We start from the raw sequence: 20,183 nt of genomic DNA, 5'->3' as shown, positions 1-20,183 counted from the left end.
TTTAGGAATTCTTAATATCAGATAAAGAATGCAAAGAAAACCCACGTAAAATATAAACACAAACAAAGGTAAGTTTTTCTAAATTGAAAAAGTTTTTATAAATGATATAAAGTGGTAAAGAGCTGCGATGGATACATTTTCTCCTCCTGAATGCCAAAGTTGTTATAACGGACTTCTTGTTATAAGCCATACTCGTTATAACGGATTTTTACTGATTTCTGGCCTTTTGAACTTCTGATTATTTTATTGCCATATCATGAAATTATTGGGGGTAACAACCCGCCACTCTCTCTCTCTCAGCAGTCTCGAAAACACTTTTCCCTCTCAGACGCATCTAGAGCAGAGCTGGAAAGCTTTTGACGTCGTGTTTTTAACCCATTTTTGACCGGTCCTCAAATTCCTGACCAAATTATACAATTTTTTTTTATGTATGACAACTGGTTACTTAAATAACATATTTGAGAATTTTCAAAATATTCGCTATTAATGTAGCATGTTTTCCTTTGTAATTAATTTAAATTTACAATTGATAAACTTTTTAATTAATATAAATTAATGAATATAATTTATTTAAACTAATTAGTTATTATGATATTGGGAAACCTCATTTAACATGCGACCAAAAGAAACTTAAGAAAAAAAATATTTTCCCCTATTTTATTTTAAAAAATTTCTGTTCATGGTCATGGAAAAAAAAATTCCAGATCGAAAATCAGAATACAATCGACAGCCGCCTGGCAGTCGAGTGGTTAGGGAACTAGCTTCTCACTGTGCACGTCTGGGTTCGGGCATGGATGTTTACTAACACTAACAAATTCCCTGGAAGGATCATGCTGATCCCTTGGGAATACGTGAGGATCACGTTATTACAAAAAAAAATTCAAAAATTTTATTTTTGAAAAATCATAAAAACTAAATTTCTTTTTAAAAAATTTTTAAAAAATGCTATTGCACTCGTTGAACCTTTTAATTTAAAAAAAATATAAATTTCATCCAAAAATTTGAATGAAAATTAATTGGAAAAAAAGAGAAATGTTCCCGAATGCGGAATAACATCGATGACGATGAGTTAAAAATAATATACGATCCGTGTTTTCAACCGTGCTAAGTTCACATTTGTGATCTTAACTGAAATCATGCATGAAGACAATATTTCGATTGATCCTTTTTTTACAAGCTACATAGTTTATAAATATATACATACTTATATAATTTCAACAATACATTATTCATTCTGTGAAAGCGAGTGTCCGTGTACGTAGACTTAATGAGGAATTGTAATCGATCCGAGTATTCAACCGGAACAGTACTGAATAAACCGAACACAAGCTAAGATCTCAAGTATTTTTACAAAATATTCATTCAAATAATATTTTATTGGATAAATGTACACTTAATAAATTTTATCAAATAAGTAATTTTTAAGATAAATTTAAATTTAGAGGATTTTTATCTTTTTTTTACACATGTACAAAGCGAGGGAAAAGGAAGGAATTCTTTACGTAAATCCAACGATTACTCATTACTGTTACTCATTTACTACGGTAGCGGGGGCCTGAGCCTACAGACAAACGTTTAAAAAAGTTTATTAGAAATCAAAAAATGCATAGCGTAGAAGAGCGGTCTTGTTCGTGTTATTCGAAGCGAAATGTCTACAGACCATTTGAACAGCGGAAAATTTAAATTCAACCATTTCGAAAATACGGAATGGACATATCGACAAAAAACCCTAGCGAGTGATTCGCAGATCACACGCACATATTGTACCTGTATATATTTTTAAAATACATATGGTGTGAAAGGCTCATATTGTCCAGTGTACTCGTATCTCAGTCCCCAATCGTTTTGGATAATCGATGCTCTACTGTAGTTAAATAGATGTTATACTTTTTTATATATATTTATATTCATACTGAAATTCACAATAATTTTTATGTGTTTTACTTCACAATTTTGTTCATAATTTTGTTTCATAATTTCATTCATAATGTTATTTCAGTTTTATTTATTATTTAAATTCATAATTTTATATTTAAATTTATATTCAACATTTTTATTTTCATTCGATTCAACAATTTCATTTCATAATATTTATTATTTTCACAGTTGTTGAGTATAAACGTTATATAACTTTTGGAGACATTTAAGATAAATTTAAATTAAATTTTTAAATTATTTTTTACTTTCATTGTCATTTACTTACGTCCAAAACGAGAAAAAGAAGGAAATTGTTCAAAGGCAAGGTCAAGTGTGTGAATTGTATCAGTGTTGGCGAGCATCGGAAGTTTTCGCGACGGAGTATTTGGCGCGATTTGTGTTTCGCAGCTTTCCTTAGTTAAACAAAAGTTGCAACCCTTTGGGGTCGGATTTTGAAGAGATGACTCTTCTCTCTCAGCCAAGCGTCGGGACACTTTAGAAATTTTGTGGCTCGCGCGCGCTCTATATCGACTCTTCTATCTCAGTGTGTGTGTATTAGTGAGTGAGTGAGTGTGTGTGTGTGTAGGTCACGAGCGCTCTCCGTTCAAATGGAAATGAGCACTAATTTGCTGAGGCTTCCCACAGGAAATCATCTTAGAAAGGAAATCGGGTGAGCGATATTAATAATAAAATATATATCGCGACGAAGACAATCTCTTCTTCATGTTCCAAAAAGTTTTTCTTCACTGTGAGTGAGAAAAAAAAAAAAAAAACACCCACCAACGTATGATATGAGACTTCTCACAGCAAACTAAACAAGATTATAACTTTTAGAAATTATTATACATCATACCATAATGTCTGTAAACGATTCTGGTTTCGTCGGGGTCGTCATGAACGGGACCCCGACTAATTTGGAAAAAGATAGTATTGATTGGCAGAACGTGAGCATGTTGGTCCTTCAAGGTTTCGTCCTGTCGGTCATAATAGTATGTGCGGCGTTCGGCAATCTGCTGGTAGTGGTCAGCGTCTACAGGCATCATAAACTGCGAATAACCACCAATTACTTCATAGTGTCTCTCGCGTGTGCAGATTTTCTGGTGGCCCTGCTGGCCATGACTTTCAACGCGGTGCACACGTTGTCCGGGAAGTGGTACTTCAATCAAGTCGTCTGTGATTTCTGGAACAGCTGCGACGTGCTGTTCTCGACGGCTTCCATAATGCACCTGTGCTGCATCAGCGTGGACAGGTACTACGCCATCATAAAACCTCTGCAGTACCCCACGAAAATAACCTTCAGAACCGTGGTCATCATGTTGTGCTGCGTTTGGATCTCGTCGGCAATAATAAGCTTCATTCCCATCTTCTTGGGCTGGTACACTACCGAGGAACATCTCAGAGAACAGGAATCGAACCCGGACACTTGCGTATTCGTAGTCAACAAGCCGTACGCGATCGTATCGTCCAGCGTCTCGTTCTGGATACCGTGTACCATAATGCTCTTCACCTACTACAGGATTTACGTCGAGGCGAGTCGCCAGGAGGAAATGATATGCAGGTCACACATCACCTCCGCGATACCGCACTATCCGAGGAATAGCACGGACACCACGGCCCAGATGGTGGTCCACGCCCCACATCATCGCAACTCTCACGCCGAGGACGAGAGCGGTCATTCCACGCCCACCAAGAGAACCATCAACAAGATGAAACGCGAGCACAAGGCGGCCAAGACCCTGGGAATCGTGATGGGTGCCTTCATCTTCTGTTGGTTGCCTTTCTTCCTGTGGTACGTGATATACCACCTGTGCGACAGCTGCTATTGCCCCGACATAGTCGTCGTGATCCTCTTCTGGATCGGCTACACCAACTCTTCCCTCAACCCGGTCATATATGCCTATTTCAATCGAGAGTTCCGGGAAGCTTTCAAGGAGACCATACGCAACGTGTTCTGCAGGTGTTGTTACGTCCTCTGCTGCAAAGAGAAAGGCGACGCCGTTCATTTCAATTGCACCTACAGATCGACCCAAGACATCGGCTTAGTCGAAAACAGATACGCCAGAGACATTTGATCAAACCTCTTCCAACACTTCAAAGGTAACTTACAAAAGGGAAAAACAACTACAGGAAAGTCGGTAAGTCACACAACACAACTTTTAATTTGCTCCATCTATCTATACAGTACAGTACTATATTCACATTGCTCTGCCTCATATCACGTTCGTTTTTATTCTTTTTAGAAATATTCACTTTATGTAGCACTTTCATGTTAAATTTCACGTCAATAGTTTTTACCAGATTTCTTTATTCTGTCATATTATCAAAAAGGTGATCCGTAGAATTTCATAACACAAGCCGAAATTTGAATTGGAATTTAGCGAGCAGTGGTTTCTTTCTGCCCTTGGTGTGTGGCTAATGGTTCTACGGATATAATTAAGAACCTCTATACATCATCATTACACCTCTCTACTTCATCAAAAATATTAATTTATTCGCAAAAATACTTTTTTGCATCACTGAATTAATTCGCATCTTTAAATATTTTGATGAACTGGTAGAGCGAAAACAAAAAAACTTGCATTTGCTGCCAGTGATGGCCGACGATGTATAATTTTGATATCTATTTAAAATCTTCGGAGGAACCCGAGTTCCCACGGGACAATGTGTTGAAATCATCTTGCGCAATAGAGCTCTCTGTAAAGAAATTAAATTAATACACAAATATTACAGAAATCTATACACATTGACCGCATTTTCTGTACAAAATTTATATAAATATATAATGAACTCAGAATTTCGGCACTTGCGGTTTAAGTATTTCAAGACTATGTAATATCAATTGAAGATATTATGAAGGTTAGAGGTTGCCCTTATTCGGTGTGGCCAGAGACCTCAGTTTTTTCTACTTTTCCCTACTATAAAACTTACTGGCAAATCAATCACGCCGGTTTTTTTTCTATACATTGATAGAATTTTTAGTTTAGAACTCTTTGTAGAGCGATTAAAATCGGAATGAAATACTTAATCGATGTTTTTTCATTCCGTTTTACGGCCTCACGTGCTTAAGTTTGTCTCTTTCTTCTTACGTGCTTAAGTTTGTTCAAAGAAATATGATAAAAAATTCATTATTGTCGATTCATTCTATAAAGCGATATTATTTGTTGTGGAAATATGATACATCATATCATCTGAGTCAACAGATGATCATCATCATCATTCGTTGGTTTCCTAGGGCAGTGTTTCTCAACCGCCGGGCCGCGGCCCGGTACTGGGCCATGACATCATTCATACCGGGCCGCGACTGATCTGCCGTTTCATTTTCCCCCCATTCATGTTCCGTTAATCGTGTGTTTGACCGGGCCTTCCACTTACAAAAATAAATGAAACCGGGCCGCGGGCTTCCAAAGGTTGAGAACCACTGTCCTAGAGGGAGGACCTTATGCATTTCTGACACCAAGTAGAAGGCTCGCGTGAGTTGTTTTTCATAAAAATGTGTAGAAGTATCTTTCTGTGGAGATTTTTCACACGTTTCTGTGACAATATCAGGAGGGTGAGGTATGTGGGGTATATAACTGGTACTTTTCTTTTCTTTTTACTTTTTGATCGTACACGACCCAGACAATATTGACTGTTGTCAATTTAAGCCATTGCTCAAGTTAAAGAGCAAGACAGTGTCGGGGGAAGCTTCATTATCACTTCATATATACAGGGTGTTTATAATTGAACTTTCATGTACCCTACTTATCCGAATTCCACCATATTTTCAGGATATCTTAACGATACATGCGGGAAGAGATTTACACAAAAAAAAACCAGTTAAATTTCCACCCACCAGGTGAAAATTGGCACTTTTTTAAATTGAGTTTTCCTTCACCCCCCCCCCCTCCCCATGGCCCTTATATGTGGTATATACCAAGTTTCAATGGAATATGTGCACCAGAACGGGTGCTAAATAGGTGTGAGTAGTGTCAGTATAATTATACACCCTGACTAAAAAGTGAGTGAGGAGGCTGCTTCCCCTATCTGCAATCCCCCTTCACGAAAATTATCAGTAGGGAAGCTCCGATGTGGCCAGAAACCCAACTTATAATTATAGAAAAATAACACGCGGAAGAGTTCAATACTGAGCAGAGAATTGATACAACACCATGATCTCAGTTGTGCAATTAGGAAAATTTACGAGGTTGTAAATTCTGATTGCATATTTAAGTATCACCTGGTGAAGTAGTGAGGGAACCCGAAAAATTGTATATTGATCGGGGAGGGGGGGAAGATATGATCGAAGTGTCCGAATTTTTCAACGGGATTGGCCATGAATTATTAACACACCGTTAACCAACTAATCCGACAAGGATGGTTACGCCAGTATCGTTTAGTAAGAGACAATTCCAGATTGTGGTATAGCGCAGGGAGTTTTTTCTCTAACAGGGTTGTGAATAAATGGAATAGCTTATCTCCGGTTGTCATGAATTCTAACACAATTGACACGTTTAAAAAGAAATAGGATGAACATATTGGGATAAATCAAGAAGCTATCAATTCTTATAGGTGACGATAGATTAATACAACCATAATCTTTTTTATGGCCAGTGTATTATAAATCAATAATTATTAGTTTTTTCTTACGTGATATATATGCTTTATATTGGGTTGCTGGTTGTATTTGACATCCATATTTTTTATGAGCATATTTTTTTCAGCCATTTCACCTGTTGTGTCATTTGCGTGGTATTTGTATTTGTATTTGTATTTAATTACTCTCGAATATAATTTACAAGAAACTGTTACGATATCGTGAAATGCAATAGTCGAATATCTTCAACGGCCATTAATTTCAGAATATAATTATTTCTGCTATGCCAAAATAAAAAGTTTTGTGTATTGATTTCAAGATGATATAAATTCCACATTCTCAAAAAAAATTATTAATAAACTCATTGCTAGATGAGATCTAGTAGCTTATAGGTGACGTCACCAATCCACTTTAACCAACGTATCAACAGCAGAAAAATAAAAAAAATCTAGAAATTTTAAATTAAATTAACGACCAAAGAAACTATAACCACGCGCATATTCAAAATATTGGTAACAACTTAATATACATGCAAATATCTCATAATAAATCTTTATTATTTTATATAATTCAACAGTTTTGATTGAACTCGTAATTAAATTTCTTATGGTTACCGGCCGTAAGTGAAGCTAATGCTCTTAATCAATTTGATAATTAATAAATGGGTGTCTGCGGTGAGAATAACGGATAAAACTTGTTTTTATCCGTTTAGAAAGGAAATTTTGTATCTAAATATTGAAATGTCCTCTCTGGGGGGATTAGCCTTAGCCATTTCACATTCTTTTTATTGGTCTTCGAGGCTAATGAATAATGGAGAACATTTTAAAATATTCCTACTCGATGAATATGTAAATTAGTTTTTCGGCTTTTATAAAATATGTAAAATAAACGATTGGGAAAAAAAAGGATAATCCCTCTCGTGTTTCTTTCGAAATATTTTATTCATCAAAAATGTTTCGATTTCTTGTGGCGATGAGAATGGAATATGAATTCTTTTCATGTTTTATTCTCACACGCGTTTGTTTTATTCATTCACTTATCAATGCCATTTGGCTTATTCGTTAATATTGCTGGACGGGGAGATATATTCCTGGGAGAGAATGCTGGATGGAGAAAATAATGTGTTTGCTGCATGAATATTTTACTTTTGCTCACCGTTCTGCTTGCTCTTATAGCATCGAATTTATCTGGCACGAAATGTCTACAAACAATATAAATCCACATTGTCTACTTAATCGTCGCATACATAACAAATACAAAGGCCACAACAGACAAAATGTCCAACGAGGTTGCTGAAAAAATATGCCCATAAAAAATATGTATGTCGCATACATGTCTAAATTATATCAAAAATATATAAAAATACAAAACAATTCCAACTACAGTGCACGCCGGTTATATGCGATCACATCAGGACTCGGAGTTTCTCACAATAATAACCGATTGATAACCAAATCAGAAAAAAAATCCCATTTCTAAGGTCGATCACCATATGTCCTGTTTGACCAAACGGGACGTATGAAAACGGGATCATTTTTCCTCCCCCTTTCCATATAAATATATTTAAAAATATTAATTCGTGCATTTCTTTAATTGTTCTAAAATAGAATTTTTCCCCTTTAAGTTAAAATCTTTTTTTTTAATTCAGCCATTGTGAGGAGTTGGAATGGGACTGTCTAGTCTGTATTAAGAATTACGATATTTTTTATAATGTACGTTCCATAGATCTCCTGTTAAAATTCTCCCGGTCTAGAAACTGTGAAAGTGGTCAGGTGAAAGGAACTGATCATGAACTGTGAAGGAAGGACCTTTTGTTTTAACCTTACACATGCCTTCCCTATACGAAAGAAATTGGGAAAGCAGTGCTGCACGTACATGTATCATAGCGGCTATTGCGGCCAGATTAGTATATTGTGAACTGAGTAAGGAAACTTTTTTTCATAAGGGAGCCTTCTAACCTCCTACATAATCTTGAAGGTTGGCATCGATGATTTTTTTAGGGCAGAAAGTTTCATTCACCTTGAGCTTAAAAATATGCAAAATGAAAAAAAAAATCAATGAAAATATAGTTGATAACATAAACTGAAGTCCTGGTAACTTCAAACGATTTTTTTTATGTTATTTATGTTATGATATTCGTCTGTTCCGTACTTTGCAAAACTCATAACAATACCCGAATGGTAACATATCCGTGATTCTAACATCATCTTCTTCGTTTACTGCTGCAGATATATTTAATTACTCGTATTAAACAACGCGATAAATCTTCTCGGCTGCTAAATCGAAAAGCATGAATGGAAATGAAAGCAGACACTTCATCCGTAATTGCGACAGAAATTTTCATAGCAATAGTAAATTGATAGCAATAATCACTAATCAAATGAGGTTGAACAGAACAGAAAAAAAAAATTGTAGTCAGAATGACCCCAGCCATGAACGTTCACAGGTTTTTTAATATACAGTCAAACTCGGTTATATAACGTCATTGAAGACTCACGAAATTTTGCCATTATAACCTTATAACCGAAGTATCGTTACAACTGAGGTTTTTTTTTTTTTTTGCTAGGTGTTTTTACCATTCAAGTGTTACTGACGAGTGTCTTGTCTTTTTAAAAGTGTCTTATTTTAGCATTGACAAGCCCGGATATTTTGTAAAGTCGATTTCTCAATCAAAAACTTTTCCCACTATCTTTGCCCCGACTGAAAATCGGAAGAAAGCTTACTGCGTTGAGAGAAAAAAGTATATGTAGCATTTTATAGTATGATAGCGTTTGAAAATGATTGAAAAAGCTGTATTTAAATACGGTATAAAAAATATAACCAAATACAGTACTATACGTGAAGGCGTTTACTGCCGTATTTTAGTGAGAATAATACAGGAAATTGGGATCATAAATACTGGACATACATTGCAAAATTGTTGCTGATTTTCAGCGAAATCACCAATCGAATAGTATAAGCAATCACTGGCAGGAAATAAAGTGCCACAGCAAGTTTGAATCAAAATGCATTTCAAGAAGCAAATAGTCGATTGCGATGGATAGTCGTAGATAATATTCTCTATTATGCAAATAATCTGCATCTCCCGGTTTTGGTGAAGACTGTAAACTGAAGTTTCATTGGAAAACGGGACAACTTTTTGCAAAAAAAAGTCGGGCAAAATTACGGGAATATCCTGTATACACGGATCGCAATCAACAAGTCAAACACGTAGTAGACCCTTTTTTATCGTTAGGTTGAAAACAGTGAAGCTTAACAACAGATTTTAAACTCCTCCCAAATGGTGCTTGTGAGGAGAGGGACTGATAATTCCATGAATACGAACAACTGCTGTGTATAATGGAGACAATAAATTTTGGTCTTGTGCCTTTTAAAACTTTCCTAAAAACTCAATTTAAAACTGAAATGATTACAAATTTTAGTTGAATGGACTTGTACTTCCCAAATTGATCAAACTATTGATTCAAATGTTTCTAAATATGACCACTTATCGAAAATGTTATGTATTGGTACAATAATATAGGACATTTAATCAGTTTCGTTGAATAAATCAAGTTAAATGACTAACCTTTTACTCAAATTTTAATCGAACTTTAATCGGATTTGATCGAATCGATTAATTCAACTAAAATTTTTAACTGCTATTAACAGTCGGACCAGCCTTAGTTAAAGTTCACTTACATTATTCTCTAAGGGAATAAGCTGGGTCCATTAATGGGTATTGATGGGGCGCGTGGTAGCCCAGGGCGATAACATACTCGACTAAAATACTAAAGGATGTTTAGAGGTGTGGCGAGTTCGATACCCGGTTCGAAACCGGAACCTCGACATGGTCACAGAAAAAGATTGCTACCGCAGGGAGTCCCACATCGAGGGGATTAGCACACCAACCTCTCGGTGAGTATAAAAAACAAGCCTGCCGTTCGGAATCCGCAATAAATTGTTGGTCCCGGTCTAATTAACCCTCGTGTGCGGAAAATGAACGTGGTGCGACAAAAATGATCAAATGAATGATTAATTATTGATGTTTTAGCCGAAATTTCGTTATAGCCGAGTTTGACTGTATGTATTTGTTTTGTAATGATCCTGTGTGTGTGTGTGTGTGTGTGTGTGTGTGTGTGTGTGTGTGTGTGTGTGTGTGTGTGTGTGTGTGTGTGTGTGTGTGTGTGTGTGTGTGTTGACCCCTTCACTATCACGGACAAAATATTTCGTCCAAACGCCAGTGGAATAAATTCAATCCAGAGTTCTCTGTGTTATATTTCCTGTCTTCTCATCCTCGCGAAGCTTTGTACTAAAGCTATGAATCGTAGTTGCCCCCCCCCCCCGGCTGTTTCTATAGGCTACACCTGTTAATGATTTTTTCCCCACATATAATGTCCCTTTCTAATATATGCACGTAAGAGTGAAAGAGAATATGTAGAGTGAGGTTGAAAAGAGAATCTACTTTACAAACTTATCCACTTATCTCTATTATACTATTTTTATTTTTTTCCCCTCCCTTTTTTCTATTTTTCCTTTCCCCCTTCTTCCTCTGTCTAACGTGCGGTTAGGATATGAAAAGGTTACCAGATTTATCACCGATTCTTCAAAAAAGATCATCCAAATTTGTTGCCATTTGTACGTGAAGGGGTTAATGAAGTACCTGTCCAAGTCGTCTCTATACTTGACGCTTCAAAGAAGCATGAGAAGAAATAACAAGCAAATTTTAACGAATAAACCATTTCGTATAAGACAGTAGAATCCCTCAAATGCGATCACGACTTCTTCTACAAACAAATAATAATTTCCCCTTCCTTAATAAAAGTATGCATTTCAAGCCCCACATTAACCCTCATACGGACGAGTTTTTTTGTCCCACCAGTGTCTGCAAAAAAGAGGTTTTCTGTACGTACAATTATTTTCAAAATGAATTTTAAAAGAAACAACAACAGAGAAGTGTGCTTCATACATAATAACAATAGATTTTTTCAAACTGATATCCCATAAATTCCAATTTCATTTTTTAAAAACGATCAATCGTATAGATGAATAGATTTATATCAATTTATAATGTTTCCTCCTAAATCACAAACAAGAGTTGATTTAAAATATAAAAAAATTGTTTATAAAATTGCAATACTTTTGCAACTTGCGTATGCCGTATAATGATGATGAATATTTCAGGAAAATGTATTTTTAAATCTCAAAACATCATCATTACTGAAGATGTTCCTTCGGACATTTTTTTATAGTAATTAATTAGAAGTTATTAAAACTGAGCGATGGAATATCTTCGTTTCCTTTCGTACGGTAAATAAAAAAATTTGGAAAAAAAAAATGTCCAGATTTATTTATTGAAGAATCACAAGCACACATTCAACCAAGAATCATAATTACCTAATTAAGCTATTCGATTCGAAGAAACCAATTTTCTCATCAAGTTTTAAATCACTCGCTCGAATGATCTTCAGAAAGTTAATTTCTGAAAATATATCAATTTTTTGACAAAGAAATTAATTATTTTCCTTTGGCGTACATTAAACACGCTTCACGTATCATGTGTAAATTCTCTTCACGTGCACGAAAAAATATTATTAAATCAATTACGAGTGGAAACATTTGAGTTGTGCCACGAAAAAAAAAAACGATGTTTTCAAAGTTTTAATCGAAAAAGAATGATTAAACATTCGTAGAAAAATATTCCCGATTCAGTTTATATTCTGAGTATTTATGTCACGCTTGTACGAGTGTCTTTCCCAAAAAATATCTAATTTGTATGGGAGTGGGAACTGAAGCATGTATGAACTCACGTGAGCGGTATGCGAATTCTTTCCCTCCAACTATTATTATCATTTATTTTTATGATTGCTTACGCATTATATGAAAAACATTTACTGATGGTGTTATCTCTTGAAAACTCGTTCGAGGTGGATTGATAAAGACCAGACGAGTGAAAACGTTGTATTTTGGCAGAATTAAATAATATCCAATCTATAAGGGAGACTGAGTAGAGTACACTTGAGTTCGCGTTGAAGGAATTCACCGTAAAAAGAATTCAGACAGATATCCAACTTCCTGATGAGAAAGCAAATGCCGTCCATATCTGAGGACTTTAGTTGGTCCGCCTCGATGACACATTGGGAAGCTGCAAAAAGTCATCGTGTCGACCTCTGGTGCAGATACACCATCTCACGGTCTCACGCATTCAAAGGGGCCTCCTCTTTTTGCTTAAATTATGGTAATATTTGTGAAAAAATTATATGACATAAGAGAATCACTAAGCGGAGCACCTCTGTCACGATTAAGTGATACAAAATCCTTTCGAATACCTTGAATTTGTTGAACGACAAAGACTGTTGTTCTCACGTTGCATCGAACATTGCACATGATGCTGGGTCTCCGTCACCCACTTTATGGCCTCTGTATGTCACCGATGTGACTCATTTTGTTTAGAGCAGTGGTTTTCGAAAAGCGGTGCGCAGAATGTGTTCCAGAACGAACCAGAAATTAGAATGAAAATACGGGAGGCTATATCACGAACAGCTATGGCTTAAGTTGCTTCCCGTTTGAAAGATTTTTGATCAAGGGGTTCTTGTAGGTGCCAACTGTAAAACACTAGCTTGGACCCATCGGAAAAAAAAAAGAGTCAGGAGAGAATAAGAACGACCATTTTCATGCAACAAATGTGCGTATGTATGATAGGTTACAAAGCCATGATGACTTTGAGCAGCTTGCCCATTGTGTCATTGTAGCGGACCAACCAAAGTCCTTATTCATGGATTGTATTCACTTGTTCCTCGAAATTCGAAATTTACGAATGACTAAGATAGTATTCTGACGATCATAAATGCATTCTGGCTTCGAGCACAGGCTGACCATGTGTCATATGGAAGTGCAGATTGCTATGTTTATTTTTGCTACATTGTTGATTTTTTTTTCATCCGTCTTAACCCTTCTTCGGCATAGTAGAAATCACTAAGCCGACTGTAAAATTCCATATATATTTTTTGTGAAGTAGACAGGGCCTGTTTCTCTCAAGGGTAAACGGGACACGTGCCCATTGCCCACGAACTTTGGGGCACCAATATTGGCTTTTTCTTTCGATATTTTAATTTTTTTTATAAAAGTTTTAACAAATGTTTTTAGTTTTTGATCGTCTTTGTGGGAGGGGGGAAGACAAGACCTCCCTCTGCGTACACCTTTGCTTCAAAAACGCTGTATATAAGAGACCTAAAAAACCACATTTGCCCATGAGGGACAAGCCCTGGGAGTGAGCTCTCTTCCGATTTTTGTGAGTGCCAAATGGGGAGGGGGAAGAGTGTAGAAAAACATGTTCCATTGAGACACCAGCGTTAACTGAACTGCTTGTAATTGCCATACACGTTAATTTGAATCTGGTTTTTGAATATAGTATATTGCCAATGAGTCCTTTAAACACCCTAAAATAGTCCCCCCCCCACCAAAAAGAACAAAATCCATGTAACAAACTGATTATTTTCGCATATGCCTGACTTTGCAAATGTTTTTTGAAATTGTAGATGAATGACCATGACTCGGGGTTCTTTAGGCCACGCGCCAGCACCCTCCCCTCCACCCACGATTTTATTGTACGGTTTCCCACTTTCGTAGATATATGTATACTTATATACGCGTCTTTACATTTAGCATTTTAATGCATATTATCAAAAGATTCCGTCCTCTAGGCACCCTAAAATAGCCCCCTCTCCCAAACTCCTTGTGTAATCTGATCATTTTCGTATTAGCCTGCCCTCGTACATGCTTTTTGAAATTGTATCTGAATGTACATAACTCGGAGTTAGGTCACCCCGGGCCCTGTTTTTTTTTACTTGTTTGTTTTGCACTTGTTTTACTTGTTTTCTCGCACTTTTGTGTTTGTGTTTCTATCTATTATACACATGTTGCTTTAAATGCCGTATTTTAATGCATATGTCAAAGGGTCCTCTAGGTACTCTGAAATAGGACAACTGAACTCTACTCATTGTGTAATCTGATTCTCTGATTCTCTTTGTTACATGTCTGTCCTCCCACATGTTCGTTGTAATTGTATATGAATGCACATGCATGACTAGGGGTCCTTTAAATCCCAAGACAAGGATTCAAATTTTTATTTACTTTTCCCCTTGTAACTCAGAATTTTTTCCGGCAAAACCACGCCCTCCGAAGCAATGAGCGTAAGCGACAGAGCGTGGTTGGTCCGTTCTATTCTGTTGGGCTTGTCATTGCTAAAACAAGGGGCTTTTAAGAAGCCGAGAAATCTCGTGAATGCCAGTGATAGGGTTGATAAATCCACTCCGATGGAGAACTCATTTTATCGACCTTTATAATTTCACCATCGTGTACACGGGAGAATATGCTCAAAGTGAGCACATATTTGTTTTGTTTGGCTGTGTCAACAGTGGTGTTGTTCCGACTGGGTGGATGGATATGCGTTGTTTTCTTCTCATGCAAAAGATTTTGGTTTAAAGCGGTTCTCTTCTTTGTTTTCTCGTCATGTTGAAGGTCATTGCTACACACACACCCATACACACAGGCATGTATAAATAGCCAGTAGACGACAGAAAGAGAAAGAAATATATTATTAACACTCTAAATAGGCCATTATATCATCACGCAGTAATTGTCGCACATCGTAACAGGAAGAGCATCTTTTCATTCTTTTCTTTTCCTCTTTTACTTTTTTTTCTTTGTCTTTTGATTCTTTTTTTCAACTTCTACGGGTTCGATTCCTGTTTCGTAATTTATTGAGCTGTCACATAACTTATAAATAAACGTTGGGAAACGTATTCGAGAGTCCTTCAAAGGCTCTCGGTTTCCAATATGTATATGCACACCATGTAGCCTTGTATATTTATCTTGTATACGCAACCTTGAACTTATTTTACTTGAAAAAGAAGTCTCACGGTACGCTATTATATAAGATACTAGAACTTTTTTAATGTAATAAAGCCCTATCACACATACTTTTGAAAATGAATTCTTTGGCAGGGAATTCAAAGCTGGGGAAAATTCAATGACATTTTTCCCTGCTGCTTTTCCCCAGAACAATTATTTGCACTCTTGCAGAGAGTGTATCAACGACAGAAGAGTGTTATCAGTGGACTGATATTCCCTCTTCATAGACTGCTTTGCTAATTCGCTATGATATGCAATCATACCTACTTTTTTCATGCATCTAATGTAAGAAATCAACACAAACAGTTTGAAGGCTTTTTTGTGGAAAAATATGAATTCCACCCCCCCCCCCACCAAGGGGCCATTCAAGTATTACGTCAGTATCGATGGGGAGGAGGGGGTTTCGGGTTTGCTGAATTTTGATGATCGAGGAAAGGGGTTTGAATGATGCTTACGTCATCAACCACCCTTTATAAAAAATATAAATATTCTTAATGGCATCTTTACTGAGTTGGCCAAAAAAGAGAAAAATCTTTTTCCAATTTGTGGGCACCTGAACTAACATTCTAACTATCGATAAGTCCTCTACAGAGCTACTTCAGTGATCCCTAAATGTTCCGCGCATCCCTTAAGTGATCTGGAAATGTGTCCGGGCTGCTCAAGCGCTCCAGAAATGTGTCCGGGCTGCTCAAGCGCTCCAGAAATGTGCCGTGCGTCACTCAAGTGATCCATAATTATGCCGCGGATCACTTAAGTAATCTTGGAATTTGCCGCTGGTAACTTCAGTGATGTAGAAATGGGGGGGGGGGGCGCTTATGTGAGCTCTAAAACTGTGTCGTATATCACTCAATGGATCTCTAAGTGTGCCACGGTCCGCTTAAGTGTTCTGGAATTGTGTCACGGGTCACTTAAACGCGATCTGTAAATGCGCCGCTTAGTTTATTTTTACAAAATTAGGTATGAGTTGGCGGGCCACATCAGATAATCCAGTAGGCCATGTTTGGTCCACGAACCATGGGTATAGATAGCATTTATGGCTCAGAGGGTGGATTGCAATGAATTTCTTCGAGAGAAATTTTGAGTTTTTACCGTCTTCAAATAGCATTGAAATTAAGCGAAATTGATTATAATAACATATCAATGTATTTTCTTCCGATATTCTAATTTTTTTTTAAATATCTTTGCATAAAAAAAAATCCTTTTTTGTATTTTGTCTGGGGGGGGGGGAACGAGCCCCCTTATGCCTCCTCGTCCCCTCGTGTACATTTCTGATCTCAATATGTGTGAAGAGGTGGGGGCAAAGCTGACGAAATTTTGCTGACGGGGGGAGGGAATCAGAGCTTTGTTGACTATTGCTGACAAGGGGGAGGGGAGTGTCAAAAATGTCTAAGAATCTGCTGGCGTAATACTTGAGCAGTCCCTAATGACTCTAATTCAATAACCACGTATACCAAATTTTAGGTTCCAATTCAAATTATTTAGTCGCCATTGCGACCTGGGATTTGTGGGAGGGGGGTGGTGGAGGCCTCGTGTTGGTGGGAGGGGGGGAGAGATTTATGGTGCGCTACATTTTGTATAATTGCTTTTCCCCAAAGTATATAAATTTGTTTTATACAGTTTGACCGATTTGTGTAATGTACGAGCACGCACTCAAATATAAATACAGTATTAGTGCTCAGCCACTGTGCGGTCATCGTGCCGGACTCTCATCCTGAGGACCCAGGTTCAAACCCCGTTAACGGCACACAGTGGTGATCCCGCTGAATACTGCGATTTCCCAACTTGGAGGCGTGAATGCAATCCGCTCTCAAATTTGAAAATGTCTCTCCGCAGAGAGCAGGCAGACCTACAACATGATACTTACATGAAAATTCAAGCACTTACCATCTTCACTTCAAAATATAGAAGACAGATCGTTGCACCAGCAAGAAGACGAAACAAATGCAACTTTTATACCATAAATACGTTAGGGGCCACACGTTCACTCAGAACACACATTCCGGCAGGAATATGTACGAGGTGCATGTATGGTTAATGAAGAGTAGTAGTATAAGATTAGTCACAAGAAATCGTAGTAGTATCAATGTTCAGAAAATCTAGTTTATCGCCAAAAAACAATTAGCTTATTGGATTTACATTATTATGTGGCGGAAATTATTTTGTGAAATGAAAGCGTGACCTTCATCTTACTGTCAAAGTGAATCCCTGGCTCAAGTATTATTAGCAGGAAGGGGTCCCTGAAACAAAAAATGTCAAAAACCCCTGTTCCAGTTCGATGAATTTGAATTCGAGTCGAGTCCTAGGTGATGATCGTTTGAAACGGTGATAAAAAAAGGCTGTCACGGGCTTCTTCAAGTGACCACGATGCGAAAAACGGCAAAATCTCCCAAGAACCTCCAGTAGAAAGCTTTGGAAAAATTTGCTTTATTTAAAATACTATACAAGATTCATCGAAAGACTGGTTACGATACCGATGAATCTTGTATTGACAAGTGGAGAGGACGTTTCTATATCAAAATATTATCTACTCAAATTTCCTTTCGTATTTCGAAAATCAAATCTTTCGAAACGTTTAGCGAAAGTGTGATTTTCTATGAAGAAGAAAATGACTTTAAATAAGACGTAAACAACAAGAAATATTGTGCAAGTAAAAAAAAATTGAAATTGTTTTTTTCAATAGAATAAAAAATCTGTCATCATTTTGATATCGAGAAGAAATTTAGAAAAATTTTATACCTCCGCGATATGCATAAAATATTTATATCCCGAGAATTTGCCACGATCACTTATTCAATCGTAAAATATCCCGTAAAATTACTTTACTTCTTTTTTCCTCTGGATCGAAAACTTCCCTTTATTGGAGATAAGGCTTTTTTTCTTTTTGTTCGTTTTAATGTTATATTTCCCTCAACCACGAAATACAGCAAAAAAGAAAAAGCAAAACCATCCAATTTCTTTGAGTGGCATATTTCACTTATTGCGGTGATGTCTCTTTCCATCTTTTACTTTTTGAACTTCTCTTTCACTATGATTTGGTCAAACACTACTTCAAACAAAAGAAAAAATATGAAAGAAGGTCACATTTTCTCTGAAGATCTCGATTCTTTTCTTGAATACTTTTCTTATTTCTCTCGAAATTTTGGAAAATGAAGAAAAAAAACGGGATCTTTTCCGCCTTTGCGGCTGAGATAATTTCTAAGACAAACGGAAAAAGAAAAGAAATCGTTTTGAGATGAAAAAGAAAAGAAATAAGAGATCTGTTGATCAAACTTTGAAAGTTAAGCTGATAAAAAAAAGATTTGGAAAAAATGCCTTCCTCCATTTACGTGATCTTAATATCAAAGACAACATCGTCTATAAGACATCTTTACTTATAGACGACTTAGAGACGATAAGTAAAGTATTACATCTTGACTTATGGGGGGGGGGGGGCGTTCAAGTATTCTATTACGCAGCAAATTTTTAGTCATTTTTGACCCCCTTCCCCACTGTCAGCAAAAGTCAGCAAAACTCTCTTTGACCCCCTCCTTCCCTTATCAGCAAAATTTCATCATCCTAAAGCATATTGGTGAGATCAGAGACGAACCCCCTATGCCCTCAGACGATCAACAATTTATTTTTTTAAGGCAAAATATATTTTAAATTGCGAAAGAAACTACCTTTATATGCTATTATGAAACAATTATTGTTAACTTCTTTGCTATCTGAAGGCTAAGAATTCAAAATTTCAGTTTGGGAAATTCATTGCTACCCACTCTATAAGCCATATACGGTAAACCCTTGGCCCACGGACCAAATGTAACCTAGGGGTTATCTGATGTGGCCTGCCCCCTCAAACCTAATTTTGTAAAAAATGAAGTCAGCAGAGGCAAAAACTTCTGTAGTTAAGGGAGGCTGCTACGACTCCACTCAGCGCTTCACGCTACTAATGCGTGTTATGAGGAATTGAAAAATGGTCCTCTGGTGTATTGGTTAGCGAACTTGCCTGGTATGCAAGAGGATCCGGGTTCGATTCCCGGAGGAGGCAAATCATTTTTCTTTCCAAATATCAGTTTCGGCATTAACATCCAGAAAATTCAATTTCTCAGTATATTTCAGGCCAAAAAAATACAATCTCTTCATAGCTCATGTGATTATTTATGTCGTATAAAGTGTAGGTCATCCTTAAACTTTATCACAGGGTGAGCAGAATAGTTAGCATCGCAAAAAGAAAGCTGCAAGTGGTTTTGACGCCCACCGGTAGGGAGAAGAAGGCAATGCGCCCTTAGAATTACAGGCAGGCGAAAAATGTAATACTTACCTGGGCTTGTGGAATATACTGTTTCGATAGTAGTTAGTTACCCCGAGTCTTTTGAGGCCTATCGAGAACTGCTTTAATTTTTTGCCATAGCCGTAATTTGGGCATGAACGTGAGGAATGAAATGTTTTCGCTATCGGGTGTCAATTCAGTTCACATTGTTATACGGATATCATTTAATAATTACACGATTTTTTTCTGCCAATTGGAAATGTTTGTTTATTTCTGAAAAACATGGCAATAAGCGTTGGATTTAAAAACGAAATTTGCTTTATACCGTATCTTCTTTTTTTTCCAGTTTTCGTTTGATTTGAGACATGTGTGCCGCCGGAAGTACATTACTGTGAAATGAAGTCACTTCCTGCTCCATTACATCCTTTTTCCGTCTGATGATTTTTTTCTTCTTTTTGCAGTAAGTCTGCACGTGATCCGTATGAGGTGGTCGTGATGTCGATTACCCTCTTCTTTTTAAGAAACTATTTTTCTATTCCTTTCTTCTACTTG

At 36.9% G+C, this 20,183-nt stretch overlaps 1 pseudogene across 1 annotated transcript in view; it reads left to right on the top strand.

Moving 5' to 3' along the window:
• Positions 1–2,401: 2,401 nt before the first annotated feature.
• The window catches only part of LOC149084325 (octopamine receptor beta-2R pseudogene), a 90,529-nt pseudogene continuing 72,747 nt past the window's right edge, over positions 2,402–20,183 (top strand). Inside the window, exon 1 of the transcript XR_016192966.1 lies at positions 2,402–4,052. The product of XR_016192966.1 is annotated as an octopamine receptor beta-2R pseudogene (transcript). The remainder of the gene's footprint in view (positions 4,053–20,183) is intronic.

The sequence above is a fragment of the Pholcus phalangioides genome, unplaced genomic scaffold (genome assembly GCF_987345545.1).
Source record: "Pholcus phalangioides strain wild (caught in Gottingen) unplaced genomic scaffold, Ppha-v1.0 ptg000008l_1, whole genome shotgun sequence".
In the NCBI taxonomy this organism is placed as follows: Eukaryota; Metazoa; Arthropoda; class Arachnida; order Araneae; family Pholcidae; genus Pholcus; species Pholcus phalangioides.
Note: the sequence above shows the minus strand (reverse complement) of the source record. Positions and strands in the feature narration are given on the sequence as shown.